Genomic DNA, 5,160 nt, shown 5'->3' with positions numbered 1-5,160 from the left:
ACTTACGATCCCCGTGCAAATCCTATGGTACCTTCTGTTCCTACCGAGGATCCAACAGCTATACATGACCGAGGAATTCATGAAATAGATGACATGGCACAAAAATGGCAAACGGTATAATCGTGACAAGATGGTACATCCATCCGATGGTGAAACTTTGATCCGCTTTAATGACAAACATCGTGACAAAGCAGATGAGGCTCGTAATGTACGTGTCGCGCTGGCAACAAATGGGTTCAATCCTTATGGAATGTTGGCTGCCTCATACACATGTTGGCCCATCTTTGTCATCCCCCTCAATCTCCCTCCTGGTGTCTCCTTTCAACGACATAACGTATTCTTATCGTTGATAATTCCTGGACACCAAGGGAGTAATATGGGTGTGTTCATGGAGCCCATGTTTGATGAATTGGTCCGTGCTTGGGACGAAAGGATATAGACATACGATCGAGCTATAAAGACAACCTTCAAAATGCACGTTTGGTACCACTACTCCCTACATGACTTCCTGGCGTATGGGATATTCTGCGCCTGGTGTGTTCACGGGAAGTTTCCATGCCCAATATGTAAGGAAGGTGTGAGGTTCATTTGGTTATAGAAGGGAGGCAAGTATTCATCATTCGACAGACATCGTCAATTTCTCCCTCTTGACCATCCATTTAGACAAGACATCAAGAACTTTATGAAAGGTGTCAAAGTGACAGACCCTGCATCGCAGATGATGACTGGTGCTGAGGTTCATGCTCAAATAGATGCTCTCGTGCCCAATGAAGAATGTGGTTTTGTGGGATATGGTGAGCAACATATGTGGACTCATATCTCGGGCATGATGAGGCTCCCCCATTTCGATGACCTTCTTCTGCCACATAACATTGATGTAATGCACACTAAAAAGAATATCGCCGATGCACTTTGGGCAACACTCATGGACACTGAAAAGTCTAAGGACAACCCTAAGGCTAGAGTGGACCTGATAACGTTGTACGATAGACCAAATCAAGAGATGCAGCCTCCTAGTTGCGGCAAGACATGGAGAAGGCCTAAGGCCGATTTCGTCTTAAAAAGGACCAAAGGAGGGAAGTGCTTGAGTGGATCCAAACGTTAATATTTCCTGATGGGTATGCAGCGAATCTAAAGAGGGGAGTGAACTTAGGCACTCTGTGAGTTAACGGGATGAAGAGTCATGACTACCACATATGGATTGAGCGGCTTCTTTCGGCGATGGTTCGAGGCTATGTCCCAGAGCATGTCTGGCAAGTGCTGGCAGAGTTGAGCTACTTCTTCTGCCAGCTTTGTGCCAAGGAGCTCTCTCGGACCGTCATTAATGACTTGGAAAAAACGGCACCTGTGTTGCTCTATAAGTTGGAGAAGATCTTTCCACTCGGCTTCTTCTTGCCGATGCAGCATTTGATTGTGCACCTCTCGTATGAGGCACGGATAGGGGGCCTGTGCAGGCCTGTTGGTGCTATCCAATCGAGAGATCTCTGAAGACTCTTCGCAAAAAAATGTAGAAATAAAACTAAAATTGAGACTTCCATTGCAGAGGCATACATTCTAGAGGAGGTGTCAAACTTCATAGAGAAATACTACACCGAAAACCTTCCTAGCGTTTATAATCCACCCCCTCGTTACAATGCTGGCGAAAATGAATCGAACCTCAGCCTTTTCCAAGAGCAACTCGGAAGCGCAAGTGCATCGACCACTAAGCAATTGAAAAATGAAGAGTGGCGCAGTATCATGCTATATGTGTTGACCAACCTTGTCGAGGTGCAGCCGTTCATTGGGTAAGTTCTGAATGAACTTGTTTTATTTCGCCGTATGTCCTTGTTTCTTCGTCCAACCCCCTTGTGTCTCGTTGGTACAGGGAATTTCTTTGTCAATCCTAGCATGGATCAGGGCAACCTACCTCGTAAGAAAATGATACCCTTCTTTCACAGCGTGCGGGACCAGGGAGCCCCGATTTCATTTATTGGTTCAAACAGAAAGCCCAAACTGATGCGCCTATAAGTGACGAGCTGAGATAGGTTGCAAACGGCTATGCCATTAGGGTCAAGTCATTTACCGGTTATGACGTGAATGGATACCATTTTCACACAGCAAGCTACGAGCAGAGTCGGCCCAATCGAAAAACCACAAACAGTGGGGTTGTTACGCCCAGCACTGATGGACTCAACTATTATGGAAGAATTGAAGAAATCTATGAATTATCATTCTATGGTTCTAAACCTCTTAATCCTGTCATATTCAAATGCCACTGGTTTCATCCTAGAGTAACGAGACGGACCCCTAAGCTTGGGCTAGTCGATATTCGATAGGATTCCGTCTATCTAGAAAAAGATGTCTACATTGTGGCTCAACAGGCCGTCTAGGTTTATTATACATCATACGCGTGCAAAGACACCGAACATCTTAAGGGTTGGTCTATTGTGCACAAGGTATCGCCACACGGTAAACTACCTGTCCCAAACGATGAAGATTACAACTTCAACCCAAACACATATGATGGAGAGTTCTATCAAGAAGAGGGGCTACAAGGGAGGTTTGACATAGACTTAACCGAAGAGATAGGAATGGAAGTAGACAATGAAAGGGATGATGACGAGGACGCTGGAGACGAGGTGCGAAATCTGAAGGACATACAAATGCTTGAGCGATTACGTTTAGGCAATGACAATGAAGACAACATTCCTCCTTCGGATAGTGTTGATGAGTTGGACAATTTTGATAGTGATGACGAGACCTATGATCCAGCTAATCTCAATCATGAAGATTATTTCTAATACATGTAATACTATGTTTTTTGTAATTATGTTTTGTTCATTTTGCATATATTTCTAATACATATATTACTATGTTTTTTGTAATTATATTTTGTTCATTTTGCACCTATTTCTAATTACGTCTTGTTTTATCTTTTTTATTGCAGGTGATTGAACAAAGATGGCGGGCGACCGTCATAGGTCCGTGAACTCGATTTACCAAAGACCGCGCCAGCAGCAGGAGGAGGCGGAGGGGCGGTAGAGGGGGCGGACAGGAGGAGGAGGAGGAGGACCACCGGCTGCAGGAGGGGGCCGTCTCCTCCCACGCCGCGTGAGGAGCTGGAGGAGGACGTGGCGCCTGTGGACGAGTCGGACGAGGAGCTGGTTCGGCAGACGGACGAGGAGGAGGGGCCGCACAAGGACGACGAGGGGGAGGCGGCAAGCACGGGTTCCACTTCCTCTGACTCCTCTTCGAGTGTCTACTTGCGAGGTCCCACGAGCCTCCCACAGGTTTCGCTTCCTCACCAATGCCTAGTGATTCGTCCCGAAGGGCAAAAGTAAGTAACTATATATGTTATCACCACTACTTCATATGATATCATAAAAAACTAATAATTTTTTTAATCACTTGTGCAGGAATTGGGTGGTTGTGTCGGGTGGTAGCGCACGGCTAGTCAACGGCATCATGGGTCTTCTGTGTAGGCAACACTTCCCCAGCATTGTCACATATGCATCAAAGACAGAGCCGGCCTACTCGTTTGACCACTACGCCGCCGCCCCCGATGCGGAGTACCCCAACAAGGCGGTGCGGGTGAAGGCAGAGTTTTGGGAAAGTCTCCCTCGCACAACATTGCTCAATACGTCGCATTTATTAGACTTTTCTTGAAATAATGAATGGATACATTGCTTTTGTATGCAGACTTATTTCAGATGCGAGGAGGGATTTGAGGCCAGGGCGGAGCAGGTGACTACCAAAGCCTATAAAAAACTCATCACCGATATGCATCACGAGGTGCGCATCCAGGCTATCGTAACCTACTACGGGTCGAAGCTTGTAGAGAGGAAAACCAAGAAAGACGCAAGAGAGATGCAGCTAACCCGGGAGCAATACCTTGAGGTAAATAAAGAACATCAATATTGATTCGTTTTGAGATTAAGTTGGTTTAATTTGATCTTCTTATATGTCCAATACTTGATGACGTGTAGGTGATTCCTTGGTGGTGCCAAGCATATCCCGAGTGCTAGGCGATGATGGTGGAGAAGTGGTTTACGGAGGAGTACCTCAAGATATATAGGGATGCCTAGGACCGTCGTTTGCATATGCAAGGTCCAGCACACCATCAAGGCAACCGCAGCCTCACCGGATACAAACAAGCATGGGTACATGAATTCATTTATCTATTATGACGCTTAGTTTTGCTTGATTTCTAATCATCGTGTTGTCTTTCTCGCAGTCGGCGTCACATAGTGGCCAGGCTTGCTCGGACTTCTAGGCATGGTGTATAGCCCACAAGGGCAAGGCGACGTCCGACATCTCCTTCAACCTGGAGGACCCGCCCGAGGCGTACATGAACCCAAGCGTCCACTCCCGTATTAGTGAGTACACTGAGGTGGCGAGGTCGCTCTATGGGCCAGACCATGATCCGAGCACCCAGGACTTCGATGGAGAGGCTGTCATGAGGGCAGGGCAAGGCAAGAAGCATGGGTGGTTCTGGCTTGGTGACGGCATCATCGACACGGCCTCTACTCCCTCTCTCTCCTATATTCGAGCACGGAGCACGAGCGAGAGCCCGGTCATTCGCACACGGCCATCCGCTGCACAATACCGGGTCGACGCACTCGAGGTTAGTCCTGTTTTACTCGTCGTACATTGATCTTTACACACTTTAATTAGCTTTGCATTACTAAAACATTGGAGTGAAATATTGCAGGCCCGGCTGGAACAAGAAATGAGGCAACGTCAGGAGCTGAAGACCGAGCAGCAGAGGATAGTGGCCCAGCTAGAGGCCTAGCGGCAGGCCCAGGCTCAGAGGCTGACGGACATTATGGAGTTTCTACAAGGGCTTGAGCAACGTGTGGGCTTCTCTCTGCCAGCTGGACTGTTGGTTCCACCTCCACGTCCTACAGCTGCAGCTACTCCTGTGAGTATAAAAGTTTTTTACTTTTGCTTGTGCTTTGCTTGTATGGCCTCTACCTTTCTAGATTAGCTATCCAAATAATCTTGTCTCATATGTAATCTTTTCTCCTTTGTGTAGTCTCCATCTGACGGTGGTTCAAATAATCTATCTCATGCGCCTCCGAATGATGGAGCTGAGCCTTCACCACAGTCGCAGTGGCAATCTTCGAGATGAGTGCACGTTGTATTTTTTTATTTGTTGTTCACTTGGTGATGGACTCGTGG

At 47.1% G+C, this 5,160-nt stretch overlaps 1 long non-coding RNA gene across 1 annotated transcript; it reads left to right on the top strand.

Annotated features, from left to right (window-relative positions):
* Window positions 1-3,195: 3,195 nt before the first annotated feature.
* On the top strand, window positions 3,196-5,160 carry LOC136519840 (uncharacterized). Its single transcript, XR_010775059.1, has 6 exons — window positions 3,196-3,316; window positions 3,396-3,876; window positions 3,966-4,139; window positions 4,214-4,603; window positions 4,691-4,900; window positions 5,015-5,160. It is a non-coding gene; the product is annotated as an uncharacterized lncRNA (long non-coding RNA).

The sequence above is a fragment of the Miscanthus floridulus genome, chromosome 18, assembly GCF_019320115.1.
Source record: "Miscanthus floridulus cultivar M001 chromosome 18, ASM1932011v1, whole genome shotgun sequence".
Lineage (NCBI taxonomy): Eukaryota > Viridiplantae > Streptophyta > Magnoliopsida > Poales > Poaceae > Miscanthus > Miscanthus floridulus.
Note: the sequence above shows the minus strand (reverse complement) of the source record. Positions and strands in the feature narration are given on the sequence as shown.